This window comes from Macaca fascicularis, chromosome 19, assembly GCF_037993035.2.
Source record: "Macaca fascicularis isolate 582-1 chromosome 19, T2T-MFA8v1.1".
Classification (NCBI taxonomy): domain Eukaryota; kingdom Metazoa; phylum Chordata; class Mammalia; order Primates; family Cercopithecidae; genus Macaca; species Macaca fascicularis.
Window position 1 is genome coordinate 52,745,141 of NC_088393.1, and position 20,676 is coordinate 52,765,816.

Here is a 20,676-nt window from a genome sequence, read left to right on the forward strand (position 1 = left end):
TAGACCAGACTTTTCCAAACCATTTTTAAAAGACTCAGAGCCCTTTCTTCAAATGCAAGTTTACACAGCAGGTCAATTTATTATTAATATTTAAAATAGCAATGCAACAAATATAGCCGCAGCACAGTGGCCCATGCCTGTAATCCTAACACTTTAGGAGACTAAGGTGAGAGAATCGCTTGAGCCTGGAAAGTTGAGACCAGCCTGGGCAATATGGCAAAATCCCGTCTCTATTTCTAAAAATAAATAAATAAATGAAACCACCTATAGATACCAATTCAATAGCTACACTCGTCTCCTCCAAAGTTTCTACAGAGTTGAAAAAGAATTCCTTAAATTTAAATAACATTGGGATTAGCCAGACATGGTGGTGCATGCCTATAGATCACTGGAGCACAGGAATTCGAGGCTGCAGTGAGCCATGACCGCACCACTGCACTGCAGCCTGAGCAACAGAGTGAGACTACATCTCATAAAAAATGTTACATTTTACGAATAAAAGGTAACCCTTGGGGCCAGGCACAGTGGCTCAACCCTGTAATCCCAGCACTTTGGGAGGCCGAGGCGGGTAGATCACGAGGTCAGGAGTACAAGACCAGCCTGACCAACATGGTGAAACCCCGTTTCTACTAAAAAGACAAAAATAATCCAGGCATGGTGGTGTGTGCCTGTAATCCCAGCTACTCAGGAAGCTGAGGCAGAATTGCTTGAATCTGGGAGGCGGAGGTTGTAGTGAGCTGAGATCACACCACTGCACTCCAGCCTGGGCGACAGAACAAAACTCTATCTCAAAAAAAAAAAAAAAAAAAGTGACACTTGGACTACAGAAGCAACTAAAATACAAAATATCAACCGGAATCAAATGACAGTAAAAGCATCATATACATCAAACCTGTGGGATATGGCCACAGCCATCCTTGAAGAGAAAAATGATAGCTTATCAGCACTGAGAGTACTAAAGGAAAAAGACTGAAAATGAACAAAACAAGCTTTCTACTCAAGACACTAGAAAAAGTCCACAAAATGAGCCAAAGAAAAAAGCTAAGGAATGAAGAAAGGTAAAAGCAGAAATAGATGAAATACAAAACAAAACATGACCAATAAAACCTAAAGCTGATTCTTTGAAAACATAAATGAAATAGACAGACCTTTTGCAGGTGTGATCAAGAAAAAAAAAAAGAGAAGTATAAATAAGAAACACAAATAATAAAGAGCTAAGGAGATTAATATGTAAGATAAAAGGCCCTGGGGTGGGTGCTGTGCTCACACCTGTAATCCCAGCACTTTGGGAGGCTGAGCCAGGAGGATCACTTGAGCCCAGGAGTTCCAGACCAGCCTGAGCAATGTAGCAAGACCTCATGTCTACAAAAATTTTTCAAAAATTATCCAGGAATAGTGGTGCATGCCTGTAGTCCCAGATACATGGGAGGCTAAGACAGGAGGATTGCTTGAACCCAGGAGGCCAAGGCTGCAGTGAGCTATACTCACCCTACAGCACTCCATCCTGGGCAACAGAGCAAGACTTTGTCTCTAAAACGAGAGAGAGAGAGAGAGAAAAGAGAAACTGATCTGGTTGAAGCAAAGGTTGCTCAATAAATATACATTGACTGAAGAGGGATCTGTTGGTTGCTCCCCATACCACTGCCCACCCTGCTTCCATGACACAGACACTGCCTCCCTCTCTAGAAGCTGAAAACGTCAGGTACTCACTTTCCCAAACTGCCTTGCAGCTACAAGCAGCCATGTGACCAATTCAAGCCAATGAGGAAGCAGAGAGTCTAAAGTTCCACCCACTGACTCCACCTCACCTGAGGGGACCCTGAGGGAGCTCTATGGAGTTTTAAAGCTATTATCTAAATTAGTGGTCTCCATTGTGGGGCTTCTAGCTGGGACATGAGGATGGACTTGAGCCCATGCTGCTAACCCCAACACTATCCAGCCCAGAAAGAAGAAGTAGCATCCATATTCCCACCCTCACCCCACCCCTATCCACCCAAGTTCACATAAAAACTTGACATAGATGGGGCTAGAGTCTAGATATAACAGAAATTCTTGGCCAGGCACGGTGGCTCACGCCTGTAATCCCAGCACTTTGGGAGACCGAGGCATGTGGATCACGAAGTCAGGAGATCGAGACCATCCTGGCTAACACGATGAAACCCCGTCTCTACTGAAAATACAAAAAATTAGCTGGGCGTGGTGGCAGGCACCTATAGTCCCAGCTACTCAGGAGGCTGAGGCAGGAGAATGGCGTGAACCCAGGAGGCAGAACTTGCAGTGAGCCAAGATCACACCACTGCACTCCAGCCTGGGTGACACAGAAAGACTCCGTCTCAAAAATAAAAAAAATAAAAAAAAAATTATCTTCAGTGGCTAGGCTGGGCGCTGTGGCTCATACCTATAATCCCAGCACTTTGGGAGGTTGAAGTGGGCTGATCATCTGAGGTCAGGAGTTCGAGACCAGCCTGGCCAGTATGGTGAAGCCCCATCTCTACTAAAAATACAAAGAAATTAGCCAGGCGTGGTGTGATCAAGAAAAACAAAAACAAAAAACAGAAGTATAAATAAGGAACACAAATAATAAAGAGCCAAGGAGATTAATATATAAGATAAAAGGGTGGCCTGTAATCCCAGCTACTTGGGAGGCTGAGGCAGGAGAATTGCTTGAACCCAGGGGGCAGTGAGCCGAGATCACACCATTGCACTCCAGCCTGGTAACAAGAGTGAAACTCCATCTCAAAAAGAAAAGAAAAAAGAAGAGAAAAGAAAGGAAAAGAAATTATCTTCAGTGGCTAGTAAGAGATATTGGAACTAACATAAACAAATAGATGAAATAGATATACAGGGATTCATTTATATGGCTAGAAGATTATTTTTCTCACACGTAAAAAATCTCCAGAAGCAGATTGTTCAGAGCTGGAATGGAGGCCCTGTAGTGTCATCAGGGACACAGCTCTATTTTTCTGTTCCATTTTCCTTACCTTGGGGCTTCCCTCCTCTCCATCACCTCATGGCCCAAGATGGCTGCTGGAGTCACAGCTGCCTCATCCATATTCCAGGCAAGAAGCACAAAGAAGGGGACAAAGGGAAACAACAACAAAAAAATTCCTCCTAGCCAATTTATGAACTGTGCTCCTTTTAAGGGAACTTTACCTAAGGCCCATCCAACAACCCCTGCTTAGATCTGTTTGGCCAGCTCATAGTACCATGGCCACCCTAGCTGCAAGGGAGGCAAGGAATTTCAGTCATTGCCTTGGGTATGTTGCTGCCCCAATTAACATCAAGGTTCTTGTATTAAGAAAGACTGAAAGAATGTCCCAGGTGGGCAGCTGGCAGGCTTGGCCACTCCAAGCCTTGGAACTTCTACCTTCCCAGCTAGGCAAAATGGCCTTCCTCACCTGAGCCCAAGGAGTAAGAGTCACAGCCCCAGTAGCAGGGGTTTGGGAAAGATGGGAGCTGCTGCTCTGAGCTGTAATTGTGTGCAGTTGATGCAGAATGAGGCCAGCAGGAGGGGTAGAGGGAGGGAAAGAGAAGCAGCTCAGGTTTCTAGGTCAAGTCAGATCCCATAGCCTCAGGGTGTGGTGGAGGCTCAGATGTCCCCAAGACTAGGTCCTCCGTCCCTCTGGGCATCTCTGTGCTCTTTTACTGAATTATCCCAAGTAGTACAATCCCCTTCATTAAGAGTCTAGGAAAGAATAATAACAATAACCACAAAATAATAATCACTCCTATATCTCGAGCATCAGTGTATTAGTCCATTCTCACATTGCTATAAAGACATACCTGAGACTGGGTAATTTATAAAGAAAATAGGTTTAATCAACTCATGATTCTGTGGGTTATACAGGCTTCTGCTTCTGGGGAGACCTCAGGAAACTTACAATCATGGCAGAAGGTGAAAGGGAAGCAAGCACATCTTCACATGGCCAGCAGGAGAAGAAGGTGGGGTGCTACACACTTTTAAACAAGCAGCACGAGGGGAATGGTGCTAAAACATTAGAAACTATCCCCATGGTCCAATCACTTCCCATGAGGTCCCTCCTCCTACACTGAGGATCATAACTGGACCTGAGATTTGGGTGGGAACGAAGAGCTAAACCGTATCAACTGGTTTTGTCCTTTTTCATGCAAGATCTCAATTCCTACAGCAGCTCTTAAGAGAAGTTACTATCATTCCCCCAACTTACAGGTGAGGAAACTAAGGCACAGAGACTTGAAAACTTTGCTCCAAGTCTCACAGTTCCCATGGGTCCTAGGTGGTGGTGCTGGTGGGGGAGTCCTCTCCATTGTTCAGCAGAGCAGGGGGTTTCAGGGCACAGCTCTGAGGTCAGACAGAACTCTTTTTAGCTGTGGGATCTTGGGTACATTGCTTGCTTTTCCTCCTTGTAAAATGGAGATGATAATACTGCCCCTGCCTCCTAGGATTGTTGAAAAGATTACATTAGTTAATACAAGTAAAGAGCCTGGAACATGGATGCTCAATAAGTGCCTATGACCCGGACTAAGTTGTTAGCTTTTTTTTTTTTTTTTGAGACGGAATCTCGCTCTGTCGCCCAGGCTGGAGTGCAGTGGCCGGATCTCAGCTCACTGCAAGCTCCGCCTCCCGGATTCACACCATTCTCCTGCCTCAGCCTCCCAAGTAGCTGGGCCTACAGGCGCCCGCCACCTCGCCCGGCTAGTTTTTTGTATTTTTTAGTAGAGACGGGGTTTCATTGTGTTAGCCAGGATGGTCTCAATCTCCTGACCTCGTGATCCACCCGTCTCGGCCTCCCAAAGTGCTGGGATTACAGGCTTGAGCCACCGCACCTGGCCAGGTGTTAGCTTTTAACAACAGGCAGATGGAAAAAGCAAAGATAACATTTTTCTTTTACTTTTTCTTTTTTTTTTTTTTTTTAGATGGAGTTTCACTCTTGTTGCCCAGGCTGGAGTACAGTGCACGATCTCGGCTCACTGCAACCTCTGTCTCCTGGGTTCAAGCAATTCTCCTGCCTCAGCCTCCCCAGTAGCTGGGACTACAGACATGTACCACCACACCCAGCTAATTTTTTTTTTTTTTGGACATTTTTAGTAGAGATGGGGTTTCTCCATTTTGGTCAGGCTGATCTAGAACTCCTGACCTCAGGTGATCCTCCTGCCTCGGCCTCCCAAAGTGCTGGGATTACAGGCGTGAGCCACGGCACCCAGCCTCTTTTTTTTCTTTTTTTCTTTTTTTTTTTTTTTTTTCAGACAGGGTCTCAGTATTATCCAGACTGGAGTACAGTGATGTGATCATGGCTCACTGCAGCCTCTCAAGCAGCTGGGACTACAGGCATGAGCCACCATGCCTGGCAATTTTTATATTTTTTGTGGAGTCAGGGTCTTGCTATATTGTCCAGTCTGGTCTCAAACTCCTGGGCTCAAGCAATCCTTTCACCTCAGCCTCCTAAAGTGCTGGGATTACAGGTGTGAGCCACCACACCCTGCCTCAAAGATAACATTTGTCCTGGCAAACTTAATCCTACTAAGCAGGTTTGCCTCGATTTATGTAATATATGATGTTCTTTACATTGTAATCACTGAGATTTGCTTACAAAAAGTAATAATAGGCTGGAAGCGGTGCCTCATGCCTGTAATCCCAGCTACTTGGGAGGCTGAGGCATGAAAATCACTTGAACCCAGGAGACAGAATTTGCTGGGAGTGGAGATCGCACTGCTGCACTCCAGCCTGGACAACAAAGTGAGACTCCATCTCAAAAAAAAAAAAAAAAAAGTAGTAGGTGGATCACGAGGTCAAGAGATTGAGACAATCCTGGCCAACATGGTGAAACCCCATCTCTACTAAAAAATACAAAAATTTGGCCGGGCGCGGTGGCTCAAGCCTGTAATCCCAGCACTTTGGGAGGCCGAGGCGGGCGGATCACAAGGTCAGGAGATCGAGACCACAGTGAAACCCCGTCTCTACTAAAAATACAAAAAATTAGCCGGGCGCGGTGGCGGGCGCCTGTAGTCCCAGCTACTCAGGAGGCTGAGGCAGGAGAATGGCGGGAACCCGGGAGGCGGAGCTTGCAGTGAGCCGAGATCGCGCCACTGCACTCCAGCCTGGGCAACAGCGTGAGACTCCGTCTCAAAAAAAAAAAAAAAAAAAAAAAATTAGTTGGCTGTGGTGGTGCACACCTGTAGTCCCAGCTACTTGGGAGGCTGAGGCAGGAGAGTTCACTCGAACCCAGGAGGCAGAAGTTGCAGTGAGCCAAGATTGCGCCACTGCACTCCAGCCAACCTGGAGATAGAGTGAGACTCTGTCTCAAAAAAAAAAAAAAAAAAAAAAAAGTAATAAAAGTAATAATAATAAATGCATATGAAGTTTTAGAAACACAATGCTCATCATCACAGGTTCCAGGGTTAGGTGCTGTCAGCACAAATTCTCTGACTTGCTCCTCAAAGCTTCCCTTTGAAATGGAACTATCAATACATTTCCCAAATCTCCTAGATGTTTATTAACATAAACGTCCTTGCGAGGAACACTGGCTAACGCCTATTATCCCAGCACTTTGGGAAGCTGAGGCAGAAGGATCACTTGAGGCCAGCAGTTCAAGAACAGCCTGGGAAACATTGCAAGATCCTGTCTCTACAAAAACAAAAAACAAACAACAGAATGAGCCGGGCATGGCAGCACTTGTCTGTCGTCCCAGCTACCTGGGAGGCTGAGATGGGAGCATTGCTTTCACCTAGGATTTTGAGGCTGTAGTGAGCTGCGATGGTGCCATTGCACTCCAGCCTATTAGACAGAACAAGACCCTGTCTCAAAAAATAAAATACAATAAAATAAAATAAAATAAAAAATTATATATCCATGGGCCCAGAAAACCTGTCTCTCCAGGGCGAGGACTTAAAAGCGGAATTTGTTTTGTTTTATTTTGTTTTGTTTTGAGACAGAGTCTTGCTCTGTCGCCCAGGCTGGAGTGCAGTGGCGCAGTCTCAGCTCACTTCAACTTCTGCCATCCGGGTTCAAGCTATTCTTGTGCCTCAGCCTCCCGAGTAGCTGAGATTACAGGCGCTGGCCACCACGCCCAGAAAGCAGAATTTTTAACAAAGGGTCTAGGGAATTTTTGTCAGCTGGAAAGTTGGGGGACTCAGATGCAGAGACTGTTTGACCAAAAAAAAAAAAAAAAAGGAAAGTGAGACACCACAAAGAAGAGGAGGTGACTTGCCCATAGTTACTCAACCAGAAAGGAGCGGGGGCCAGGATTTGGCCCAGAGAGGAGCAGGAACTAGTCCAGGGTCACACAGCAGGTTTCAGACAAGGGCTGAGACTGGCGCCCTTCGCTGTCCTGAGCAGGTCCACAGTGGCTCCTCGCCTCCCCCATAAAGCCACGAAGCTCTATGGCACCAGGGGCCCTCAGATGCCACCAGCCATGGGCGGGGAGGCAGATCACACCCCTCTCAGCCCCAATCCCTTCCCCCTTACCCAAGCTGCCTTTTCTCAAATAACCGCACTGGGGAGGGCAGGGAGTCGGGGTGACCTTGAGGCCAGAATACACAATGGCCCAGTCCCTCTCTGGAGCCCTGCCAGGGAGAGGAAGGAAGCCTGCCCTGTTTTTTTCCACGGACTGGAATGTTGATTCAGGATGGAGAGCAGGGAGGAGGGAAGGGGGAGGAGGGAGAGAGAGCAAAAAAAGAGGAAAGAGAAGGGAGTAGGAAGAGGGTGGAGGAGGGAAAAAAGGGGAACGGGAAAAAGGGAGAAGAAGGAGGTGGAGGAGGTGGAGGAGGAGGAGGGATGGGGGAAGAAGAGGAGAAGAAAGAGGAAGGAGACAGACGAGGAGGACAGAGGAGGGGGTGCCAAGGCAGGCCAGACTTTGGGAACCAAGGAGTGAACCCCATCAGCTTCAGCCCATCCTGACACACAGTGTGGAGAATGCCGAGTCCAGAGAGGGCACCCCAAATCTGCAAGGTTGCACAGGACCAGTGCAGCCAAAGGGCCTCACCTGTGCGGCTGTCTCCTGCCTGTGGAGGCAGGAGCTCCCTGAGTCCCCACGCGACCTTCAGACGCAGGCGTCATGTTGCACATTTCTCAGAAGAGAAGACTGAGGCCCCGAGAGGTAGAGTCACATTTCCTGGAGCATCTCCCCTTTGGATCAGACTCCAGGGCCCTTACAACGGTCTGCAGGCCTACCCCCCGCCTCATTCCCTTCATCCTCTCTTCTCCTTCACTCACTACAGCCACCCTGGCCTCCTGGCTATTGTTTGAACAAATCAAGCAACTCCTTCCTCAGGGCCTTTGCACTGGCTGTTCCCGCTGCCAGGAATGTCCTTCCCTCAGACACCTGCATCACCCCAGTCAGGTCTCTGCTCAAATGTCACCTCCTCAGAGGGGTCCCCTGTATACCCAAAGTTGTCTGGCTTTATTCTTCACAGCATTTATCGCTTACACAACTAACCCAACTTCACATTTTATATTTCTTCTTTTTTTTCTTTTTTGAGACAGAGTCTTGCTCTGTTGCCCAGGCTGGAGTACCACGGCACAATCACAGCTCACTGCAGCCTCGAACTCCTGGGCTCAAGTAATCCTCCTGCCTCAGTCTCCTAAGTAGCTGGGACTACAAGTGCTCACCACCATGACCATGATCTGCTAATTATGTGTGTGTGTGTGTGTGTGTGTATATATGCGTGTGTGTGTATGTATGCATGTGTGTGTGTGCGTGTGTGTGTGTGTGTGTGTATATATATATATATATTTTTTTTTTTTTTTTTTTTTCTTCCTGAGATGGAGTCTCACACTCTCGTCCAGGCTACTAGAGTGCAGTGGTGCAATCTTGGCTCACTGCAACCTCCACCTCCCAGGTCCAAACGATTCTCCAGCCTCAGCCTCCTGAGTAACCAGGATTACAGGTGCCTGTCACCACGCCCAACTAATGTTTGTATTTGTGTAGAGACGGGTTTCACCATGTTGGCCAAGCCGGTCTTGAACTCTATCTAGAATATACAATATATCAAACATTTCAACAGAAAAAAAAAAAATCTGACTTTTTTTTGGGTGGGTTGGGGGGAGATGGAATCTCAATCCATCACCCAGGCTAGAATGCAGTGGCATGATCTCAGCTCACTCCAACCTCTGCCTTCCAGGTTCAAGTGATTCTTCTGCCTCAGCCTCCTGAGAAGTTGGAACTATAGGCTTGCACTGCCTTGCCCAGCTAATTTTTGTATTTTTAGTGGAGTCGGGGTTTCACCGTGTTGGCCAGGCTGGTTTCGAATTCCTGACCTCAAGTGATCAGCCCACATCGGTCTCCCAAAGTGCTGGGATTATAGGATTGAGCCTTGGCCGGGCGCGGTGGCTCACGCCTGTAATCCCAGCACTTTGGAAGGCCGAGGCGGGCGGATCACAAGGTCAGGAGATCGAGACCATGGTGAAACCCCGTCTCTACTAAAAATAGAAAAAAATTAGCCGGGCGCAGTGGCGGGCGCCTGTAGTCCCAGCTACTCGGGAGGCTGAGGCCGGAGAATGGCGTGAACCCGGGAGGCGGAGCTTGCAGTGAGCCGAGATTGCGCCACTGCACTCCAGCCTGGGTGACAGAGCGAGACTCCGTCTCAAAAAAAAAAAAAAAAAAAAAAAAAAAAGGATTGAGCCATCACGACTGGCCATTTTTTTGTCTTTTTGATGACAACATCTTGCTCTGTCATCCAGGCTGGAGTACAGTGGCACAACTACAGCTCACTGCAGCCTCCAATTCCCGGGTTCAAGCAATCCTCCCACATCAGCCTCCCAAGTGAGTAGCTGGGACCACCCTGTGCACCATCACACCTGGCTATTTTTAACTTTTTGTGCAGACAAGGTCTCACTGTGTTGCTCAGGCTGGTCTCGAACTCCCGGCTTCAAGCCGCTGTCCTACCTTTGCCTCCTAAAGTGCTAGGATTATAGGCGTAAGCCGCCATGGCTGGTCAACAATATAATTTTTTAAATGGGCAAATTATCTTAACAGACATTTCTCAAAAGAAGACATACAATGGCCAACAAATATATGAAAACATACTTAACATCGTGAACTCATCAGTGAAACGCAAATCAAAACCACAATGAGGTATTATTTCACCTGAGTTAGGATGGCTGTCATCAAAAAGACAAAAAATGGCCTGTTGTGATGGCTCACGCCTGTAATCCCAGCGCTTCAGGAGGCCGCTGTGGGCGGATCACTTGAGGTCAGGAATTCGAAACCAGCCTGGCCAATATGGTGAAACCTCGACTCTATTTTTGTAAAAATACAAAAATTAGCCAGGTGTAGTGTTGCAAACCTGTAATCCCAGCTACTTGGGAGCCTGAGGCAGGAGAACCACTTGAACCCAGGAGGCAGAGGATGCAGTGAGCTGAGATGGCACCATTGCACTCCAGCCTGGGCAACAGAGAGAGGTTGGTTCCCTCTCAAAAAAAAAAAAAAAAAAAGGAACAAGGATTCAACAGCTTTGAGGGCCATGGTGAGGATTTTGGCCATCATCCCGAGTGAGGTAGGAGCCACAGAGGCTGGATGGGTTCGGATTCAGATTCTTCGGATTCAGGTTCTTTTTTTTTTTTTTTTTTTTTAAGATGGAGCCTTGCTCTGTCACCCAGGCTGCAGTGCAGTGGCTCACTACAACGCCCTGCCTCCGGGGTTTAAGTGATTCTCCTGCCTCAGCCTCCCCAGTAGCTGGGATTATAGGCATGTGCCAACACACCCAGCTAATTTTGTTGTTGTTTTGTTTTGTTTTTTGAGACAGAGTTTCGCTCTTGTCTCCCAGACTGGAGTGCAATGGCACCATCTTAGCTCGCTGCAACCTCTGCCTCCTGGGTTCAAGTGATTCTCCTGCCTCAGGCTCCTGAGTAGCTGGGATTATAGGTGCACACTACCACGCCAAACTAATTTTTGTATTTTTAGTAGAGACGGGGTTTTGCCATGTTGGCCAGGCTGGTCTAGAACTCCTGACCTCAGGTGATCCACCCGCCTCGGCCTCCCAAAGTGCTAGGATTACAGGTGTGAGCCATCATACCTAGCCCTGATTCAGATTCTAACAGGATCCCTCTGGCCATCAGGTAGAAAGAGACTGTTGGGGGCAGAATTGTGCTGCAAGGGATGAAAAGAGTTAGGGGTCTCCAAGCTTTGAGCCTGAGCCACTGCAAAGATGAAGCTGCCATTTCTGAGGCCAGAGCCTGCAGGCAGGGCTGGGTTGGAGGTCGGAATGAAGATATGCCTTGTTTAAGGCCAATGAGCAGGGAGCCTCACCCGAGGCACACAGGCTCCAGGCGGGAAGTTGGCGACGAGTTGTGGACTGTGGTTTTCACCCGCCTCGTGGGGCCCCCTCATCCTCTCCCCGAACTTCCCCTCACGACCTGGTGGAGCCAGCTTTGTTTGTTTCCCTCCCATCATCCGTTTCATGATGGGGAAGGCTGGTTTTCCCCTAACCCAGCAGACACCTCTTCCCTCAGCCTGTCCCTGACCCTCCCACCTCGGGAAGCCCCAGGCGGGCCTCCCAGAATGTCCCGGCAGGATGGGGCTACTGCTACCATTCATCCAGCCAGATGAACCCCAAAAGGGGAAGTGGGTCACCCATAGTCACCCGGCCCATGGTCAGCTGGGGACTTCAGGATCTCATCTCTTCACTGCCCCACCGCAGCGCTGGGAGGCTTTCCATGCACGCTTCTCATCCTCCCCACATTTCACACGAGAAAGCAGGGGCTCCAAGAGAAGCCCACACTCACCTAAGGATCTCCAAAGATGGGGGTGTCTGGATTTGAACTTAGGTCCTGGCAGATGTTGTAAGCTCAGAGGAGAAGGCAGAGAGGGTGAACAGAACCCAGCCCTGCCCTCCCAGATCCAGTGGGAAGGCAGACTTGTCCCCAGGTAATAATGACTCAGTAGAATTCACAGCCTGGGATGGAGGAGCCCAGGAGGCTGCAGGAGCTCAGAGCGGGTGCCTGACCCAGACTGGGGTCAAGGAGGGCTTCCTGGAGGAAGGGACAGCTCATCTGATACCTAGAGGATGAACGGGGGTTACTAGGTATAAATAGTGCAGGGAGAGGGAAGAGTATGTACAAAAGCCCAGGGTTGAGAGGGAACCTAGGGGCTTCCAGCAAGGCGCAGCGGCTCACACCTGTAATCCCAGCACTCTGGAAGGCTGAGGTGGGCGAATCATCTGAGGTCAAGAGTTCAAGACCAGCCTGGCCAACATGGTGAAACCCTGTCTCTACTAAAATACAAAAATTAGCCAGGCGTGGTGGCCTGCACCCACAATCCCAGCTACTCGGGAGGCTGAGGCACGAGAATTGCCTGAACTTGGGAGGTGGAGGTTGCAGTGAGCCGAGATCACACCACTGCACTCCAGCCTGGGCAACGAAGTGAGATTCCATCTTTCTCTCAAAAAAAAAAAAAAAAGTGGGAACCCAGGGGCTTCTAAATCCAACCATGTCCTGGCCCTGATTAAAATCTCCTACGACTGCCCTGGCAAACACTTTAGTTTGGCATTCATTCATTCATTCAATAAACATTCCCTGGAGTGCATTGTCAGTGTCAGGCCCCAGGGGAACACAGCAGTGACCACGACAGCCCCACCAGACCGTGACCCTGACCAGGGAGCTCACAAGTGCAGAGACATCTACTCCAAGACCTGAAGGAGGAGTAGGAGAGATGCTGGGGAAGAGGCAGGGAAGGGTGCTCCTGGCAGAGGGAACAGCCTGTGCGAAGGCCTGAAGGTAAGTTTTGCATATGACACCTTTGAGAAACTACTCATTGTTCAATTGAAGCAGAGGCTTGTTCAGAAGAAGTCAGCCTTGTGGCCGGGTGTAGACTTCCTCCCAGGGCACCGGGGAGCCACCGTGGAGTTGTGAGCAAGGGAGAGACAGGGGTAGGCTTGTACTTCCCAGAGACTCCCCCAGCTGCCATGTGCAGGGTGAATGGAGTGACGCATAGAACCCAGTTTCAGGGGGTAGTTTGGGACTTGGACCCAGGTCCCAGGGAGAGAGTCCAAGGAGCCCTTCTCTGGTCTTCCAAGGCGCCGCTCTCCCCAAGTTCCAGATGGAAGGCGTGCCCATGGCAACCGCTAGGTGGTGCCCGTACACCACCAGCCAGGTCTTTGTTTGCCAAAAGTAGATCAGGCCCAGAGCTGGACAGAACTGCCCCGGGATCAGGAGAGCAAATCCTCTCTGTCTTTAGGTCCTGGCTCCCTGGCCAGGCATCCTGGGCCCATTTGACTCCCGGGCTCAGGAAGGAGCTGGCTGAGCTGCAGCGAGTATGTTCTTTGTCTCTTTCCTTACCTTGGAATCTCAGACTGAAGCCACGTCTCTTTCCTCACTTTGGAATCTCAGACTGGAGCACCCTGGCTCCCACTTCAGACAGGGGGATTCTTACCTCCCTCATCAGACTAGCAGACTCCTTGTCTCCCTACCAGTTTGAGGAGTTCCCCATTTCTATCATTCATTTGGAAGCTCATCAGCTCTCCCAGAAGGCATGGGAGCCCTTCAACACCCCCATCAGACTAGGACTACCCATCTCCCCCATCAGATTAGAAATGCATTGTCTCACACATCATAATGTTGCTCCTTATCTTCCCTGACAGACTGGAAATACAGACTGGACACTCGTTCTTGCTGCAGGGGACTTCTTATCTGCTTCACTGGATTTGGACAATCCTGTCTCCCTCATGGGATTTGGTGAGAGCTCCTTAGTTTCCTTATTTTTCTCACTGTGCTGGGCCACCTTGTCCCCCACCATCAGATTGGGGAACACCTTGTCTCCCAGTCAGACCAGAGGGTTGGACTCCTCCGCCCTTGCAAAGGTTCCTGAGTCCTTCTTACATCCATAGAAGGAACCATGCCTATTTTACCAAGAGGGAAACTGAGGCACAGAGAAGCAAATACTACTTCTCTGTCGAGCTGCAGATGCCTCCCCCTCCTCCTCCGCCGGCTGCTCTGCCCCCACCCTCTCCCGCCCCCGCCCCTGCCCTGGGTAACTCCCCTGGCACCGGGAGTAGGGGAATTTTGCCCTGCTGGCCTCTGCACCAACCACCTCCCCTTATCGGCAGCGTCGCCAGCCACCGGTGGCAGCCCAGGGTTAAAGTCCGGAGACAGCTTGGGCGCAAAGCGGATAGGGAGGGAGGAGTGGCGCCCAACCCAGAACGGGGACTCCCCGGAGGTCGAGCTCTCACGCTGCTGGGAGCAGAGGGGATGGGCAGGGCCGTGTCCCGTGGTAAGGTGTGGGTTCAATTCTTCTTTTCTAGTGTGGTCTTGAACCTGGAACTTCACCCCCACTGGGAGCCTCAGCTTCTCCAGCTTTAAGGAGTCAGGTGTGTGAAAACGCCCCAGCTCTGGAGTCAGACTCCAGGCGTTTGAATGCTGGCTCCTATAACCTGCTGTGTGAGATCTGGGGCCATCGAGCGCGTCTCTCTCAGCCTCAGTTTCCCCAGTTGTGCAATGAGGATCCCTACTGGGTGGTGGTGAAGGCTCCATGAGTTCACGCACAAGAAAACCTTGGGACAGTGGCTGATAGTGGCGTCAGCAAGCCAGCATGCACCCCACCCTTTCCTTCCAAGAAGATTGCCTCCTAAACCTATGGTTGGTAACCTTCACCCCTCCCTCTTTGACCCACCTCCTAACCCAGGCCACCTGGTGTCTTGCTACACAGCTGGTCTCCCTGCCCGCACCACAGCCAGAGGCGTCTTTGGAAACCCAATCCTGACCCCTGCTCAGAATCTGCCATGGCTCTCCAGTGCCCCCAGGAGAAAACCAAGTGCTGTACCACAGCCACAGCCTGACCACTCGCTGCCTGTATTTTCTTTCTCTTTCTTGCTCTCTCTTTTTTTTTTTTTTAAAAGACAGGGTCTTGCTCTGGCCCCAGGCTGGAGTACAGTGGCGCCGTCATAGCTCACTGCAGCCTCAACCTCCTGGGCTCAAGTGATCCTCCCACCTCAGCCTCCTGAGTAGCTGAGACTACAGGCACATGCCACCACACCTGGGTAAATTTTTTAATTTTTTTTTTTTAGAGATAGGGTCTCACTCATTGCCCAGGCTGGTCTTAAACTCCTGGGCTCAAGCCATCCTCTCACCTCAGCTTCCCAAAATGCTGGGACTACAGGTATGCACCACTGCGCCCAGCCTCCTTTCTGGTTTCCTAATAAAGCCTTTTGTTCACCTCCTTCAAACACTTCCCCGCACTCTTCAGGTCTCAGCTCAAACAGGGCAGGCCCGGTCTCCTTGGTCCTCTCTGTCCTCCCTCTCCTGGTTCCCTGTACCTCTCCAAAAGCCCCCATCACCGAAAGAGGTAAAGATGTGGGGCCGGGCGTGGTGGCCCACACCTGTAATTCCCAGCACTCTGGGAGGCTGAGGTAAGTGGATCACCTGAGGTCACAAGAATTGATTGAACCCCAGAGGCAGACGTTGCAGTGAGCTGAGATTGCGCCACTGGACTCCAGCCTGGGCGACGGACAGACTCCATCTCAAAAAAAAAAAAAAATTGGCCGGGCATGGTGGCTTATGCCTGTAATCCCAGCACTCTGGGAGGCCAAGGCAGGCAGATCACTTGAGCCCAGGAGTTCGAGACCAGCCTGGGCAACATGGTGAAAATCCCATCTCTGCAAAAAATACAAAAATTAGCTGGGCATGGTGGTGTCTCTACTAAAGAATACAAAAATTAGCTGGGTGTGGTGGAATGCACCTGTAATCCCAGCTACTCAGGAGGCTAAGGCATGAGAATCACTTGAATCCGGGAGGTGGAGACTGCAGTGAGTCAAGATCACGCGACTGCACTCCAGCCTGTGTGACAATGCAAGATTCTCTCTTAAAAAAAAAAAAAAAAGTCCCCACTCTGGTCCAGCCACCATCACGGACGGCCTGGACCATGCAGTCACCTCCTCACGGGTCTCCCTGCCTGGGTCCTTGCCGCGTGCCCGAAGGGACCTGTCTTTCCCCTACATGCAGCCACAGGGATCCTGTTAACACCTAAGTCATCAGGAGGCTGAGGTGGGAGGATTGCTTGAGTCCAGGAGGTCGAGGCTGCAGTGAGCCAAGATGGCACCACTGTACTCCAGGCTGGGCAACAGAGTAAGACCCTGTCTCTAAACAATAATAATAACAACAAATTAAATTAAATTGAAACCTGGCCTGGGCGTGGTGGCTCATGCCTGTAATTCCAGCACTTTGGGAGGCCGAGGCAGGTAGATCACCTGAGGTCAGGAGTTGGCCAACATGGTACGTGGCCAACATGGCGAAACCCTGTCTCTACTTTAAAAATATAAAAATTAGCTGGGCGTGGTGGCGCATGCCTGTAATTCCAGCTACTCAGGAGGCTGAGGCAGGAGAATCGCTTGAACCTGGGAGGCGGAGGTTGCAGTGAGCCGAGATAGCGTCACTGCACTCCAGCCTGGGCAACAGAGTGAGATTCCATCTTAAAAAAAAAAAAAAAAGTCAGATTATCCCTCCCCTGCCCAGAACCCTCCATGGCTCCCATCTCCCTCTGAGTAAAAGCCTACGTCCCTACAGTGGCTCATAAGATCCTGATCCATCTCCTTGCCACCATCTCCCCCGCCATCCTCCCTTCCACTCTCCCCCAGCTCATTCTGCTCCAGCTACACTGGCCTCAAAGAGCCGTTCCGACCCACCTCTGGGCCTTGGCACTTGCTGTTCCCTCTGCCTAGAACACGCTTCCCCCAGATGTCCACATGGTTCATTCCCTCCCCTCCCTCAAGTCTTAGCCCCAAACGTCATTCCTTGGAGGGCCTCCCTTGGCCGCTGGATTTAAATAACAGCTTCGACTTCCTACCCTCCATCTCCCTTATTCCCTCACCAGCTTTATTTTTCTCCATAGCAGATACCTGCCATTGGCTGTATTTTCCTTGTCTTGTTGACTGTCTCCTGGATGGATGGAAGAGTCTGTGACTCCCCAAGGGCAGGAATCTTATTTGGTCAACACCGGGGCATGGCCTGAAAAACCTGTTAGCAGAGTGAATGAATCGGATGTGTTTGTTTTGAAAAGGTAAGGCGTTCACAAGTTCCAAAATTCAAAAAGGACCAAATGGCAGTGAGCAGTCACTTCCCTACTACGACTCTGCCCGTCCCCTCCCCAGTCCCGTTCTCACCTCCCAGTTTCTGTTCTTTTTCTTTTTCTTTTCTTTTCTTTTTTTTTTTTTTTTTTTTGAGACAGGGTCTCACTCTGTCACCCAGGCTGGAGTGCAGTGGTGCCAGCATAGCTCACTGCAGCCTCAACCTTCTGGACTCAAATGACCCTCCCACCTCAGCGGCCCTAGTAGCTGGGACCACAAGCACGCACCACCATGCCCAACTAATTTTTATATTTTTGGTAGAGACGGGGTTTCACCATGTTGCCCTGGCTGATCTCGAACTCCTGGGCTCAAGGGATCCATCCATCTTGCCCTTGCAAAGTGCTGGGATTACAGGTGGGAGCCACTTCGCCTGTAATCCTTGTGTCCTTCCCTCTTTATGCAAATTGTGCACGGTCTTGCTGTGGCCTGCATCTTCCCCTAGCAATACAGCAATACATCTGGAAGATCACACCGCATCAGCACCAGAAAAGCTTCCTCCTTCTTTTTTTTTTTTTTTTTTTTTGAGATGGAGTCTCGCTCTGTCACCCAGGCTGGAGTGCAGTGGCCAGATCTCAGCTCACTGCAAGCTCCGCCTCCCGGGTTCCCGCCATTCTCCTGCCTCAGCCTCCCGAGTAGCTGGGACTACAGGCGCCCGCCACCTCGCCCGGCTAGTTTTTTGTATTTTTTAGTAGAGACGGGGTTTCACCGTGTTAGCCAGGATGGTCTCGATCTCCTGACCTCGTGATCCGCCCGTCTCGGCCTCCCAAAGTGCTGGGATTACAGGCGTGAGCCACCGCGCCCGGCCCCTTCTTTTTTTTTTAATAGTTGCACGCACAGTGTCGACTGGTGGACAGAAGACAGCTCTTGCCGCAATTGTTATTCTATTTCAGGACGGGTGTGGCTTGATGCCGAGGAGCTCAGCATCATCTCTCAGACCCGGACTCACGTCGTAGCTCTACAGCCAGAACTTCCACAGGCTGCTGGTGGCATGCAAGCCCCGAGCAGCCACTTTGGAAAATGGTTTGCCAACTTCCCGCAAGATTAAATATATACTTCCCATAGGACCCAACAATTTTATTCCTTGGTATTGACCCGAGATAAATGAAAACTTATTTTCACACACAAAAAAACTGTATGCACACACTCACAGCAGCTCTGTTCATAATTGCCAACAACTGTAAACAACCCAAATGTCCTTCAGCTTGTACGTGCGTAAGTGAGCTGTGGTCCATCCACAGAGTGGAATATCACTCGGCAATGAAGAGGAACTGCTATCGATACACACAACATGGATGAACCTCAACTGTGTTATGCTGAGTGAAAGAAGCTAGGCTCAAAAATTACAGTATTCAGCCGGGTGCGGTGGCTCACGCCTGTAATCCCAGCACTTTGGAAGCCCGAGGTGGGAGAATTGCTTGAGCCCAGGAGTTTGAGACCAGCCTAGGCAACATGGTGAGACCCCATCTTTATAAAAATAATGATGATGATGATGATGACGATGATTATAATGATAATAACTACATTACTCCATTTACAAGACATTCTGGAAAAGGCAAAATTATAGGGACAGAAAACAGACCTGTGGTTGCCAGGGGTGGGGTTGGGGATGGGCATGACCCCAAAAGGGCAGATGAGGGGTTTTAGGAGTGGTTGGACATATCCATATTTTGATTCTGCTGGTGACTACACAACCACATGAGCCTGTCAAAGCTTAAAGAACTGCATGCCCCACAGGCACTTCGGGAGGCCAAAGCAAGAGGCCAGGAGTTGAAGACCAGCCTGGGCAACATAGTGAGACCCCATCTCCACCAAAAATACAAAAATTAGCTGTGCGTAGTGGCGTGCACTTGTAGTTCCAGCTAATGAGGAAACTGAGGCAGGAGAATCGCTAGAGCCTGAGAGGTTGAGGCTGCAGTGAGTGGTGATAGCACTACCGCACTCCAGCCTGGGTGACAGAGTGAGACCCTTCTTCAAAAAAAAAGAAAAAAAATGCACACTGAAAAGAGCGAATTTTACTGTAGGTAAATTTGTTAATGATTTTTTTTTTTTTTCTTTTGGAGACGGAGTCTCGCTCTGTCGCCCAGGCTGGAGTGCAGTGGCCGGATCTCAGCTCACTGCAAGCTCCGCCTCCCGGGTCTACGCCATTCTCCTGCCTCAGCCTCCCGAGTAGCTGGGACTACAGGCGCCCGCCACCTCGCCCGGCTAGTTTTTTGTATTTTTTAGTAGAGACGGGGTTTCACTGTGTTAGCCAGGATGGTCTCGATCTCCTGACCTCGTGATCCGCCCGTCTCGGCCTCCCAAAGTGCTGGGATTACAGGCTTGAGCCACCGCGCCCGGCCAATGATTTTTTATTTTTAAAGGACTACGTATTCTGTAATCCCATTTACATGTCATCCTGGAAAAGCAAAGTTATAGGGATAAAAAGCAGCCAGGTGTGGCGGCTCATGCCTGTAATCCCAGTACTTTGGGAGGCTAAGGCAGGTGGATCACTTGAGGTCAGGAGTTCGAGACTAGCCTGGTCAACATGGTGAAACCCCATCTCTACTAAAAATACAAAAATTAGCCAGGCGTGGTGGCCGGCACCTGTAATACCAACTACTCAGGAGGCCGAGGCAGGAGAATCTCTGGAACCCAGGAGGTGGAGGTTGCAGTAAGCCGAGATCGTGCCATTGCACTCCAGCCTGGGTGACAGAGCAAGACTCCATCTCAAAAAAAAAAAAAAAAAAAAAAAAAAGGCAGATGTAGCTGGGCATGGTGGCTCATGTCTATAATCCCAGAACTTTGGGAGGCTCAGGCAGGTAGATCACTTAAGGTCAGGAATTCGAGATCAGCCTGGCCAACATGGTGAAACCCCATCTCTACTAAAAATACAAAAATTAACCAGACATGGTGGCGTCTGCCTGTAATCCCAGCTACTGGGGAGGCTGAGGCAGGAAAATCACTTGAACCTGGGAGGCAGAGGCTGCAGCAAGCCAAGATTGCGCCCCTGCACTCTAGCCTGGGTGACACAGCAAAACTCTGTCTCAAAAAAAAAAAAAAAAAGAAAAAGAAAAAAGAAAAGAAAAGAGGCCGGGCGCAGTGACTCATGCCTGTAATCCCAGCACTTTGGGAGGCCGAGGCGGGCAGATCACGAGGTCAAGAGATTGATACCATCCTGGCTAACACGGTGAAACCCCATCTCTACAAAAAATTCAAAACTTAGCCAGGCGTGGTGGCAGGCACCTGTAGTCCCAGCTACTTGGGAGGCTGAGGCAGGAGAATTGCTTGAACCCAGGAGGCAGAGGTTGCAGTGAGCAGAGATCACCCCACTGCCCTCCAGCCTGGCAATAGAGGGAGACTCCATCTCAAAAAAAAAGGGGGGGAAAGAAAAGAAAAGAAAAGAAAAGAAAAGAAAAGAAAAGAAAAGAAAAGAAAAAGTAGATTGGTGGCTGCCAGGGTCTGAGGACAACGGGAGATGACTGCAGGGACGGCACAGGGGACCTTTTCTGGGTGCTAGAAATGTTCTACATCTTGATCAGCATATGATTAAATGATTGTACATGTTTATCAGAACTCATCTAACATACTTCTTCTTTAATTTAATTTTAATTAATTTAATTGATTTATTTTTGAGAGAGTCTCGCTCTGTCACCCAGGCTGGAGTGC

General features: G+C 49.7%; 1 long non-coding RNA gene across 4 annotated transcripts; it reads left to right on the top strand.

The window, feature by feature from the left end:
- The first annotated feature begins 12,552 nt into the window (after nucleotides 1–12,552).
- Nucleotides 12,553–18,533, top strand: LOC102135277 (uncharacterized). 4 transcript variants are annotated; one of them, XR_012427679.1, is made up of 5 exons: nucleotides 12,553–12,691; nucleotides 13,555–13,648; nucleotides 14,215–14,280; nucleotides 16,800–16,964; nucleotides 17,922–18,533. It is a non-coding gene; the product is annotated as an uncharacterized lncRNA (long non-coding RNA). The 4 variants fall into 4 exon arrangements; XR_286643.5 differs by lacking the exon at nucleotides 12,553–12,691 and adding an exon at nucleotides 13,098–13,227; XR_012427681.1 differs by lacking the exon at nucleotides 14,215–14,280.
- Nucleotides 18,534–20,676: the final 2,143 nt, after the last annotated feature.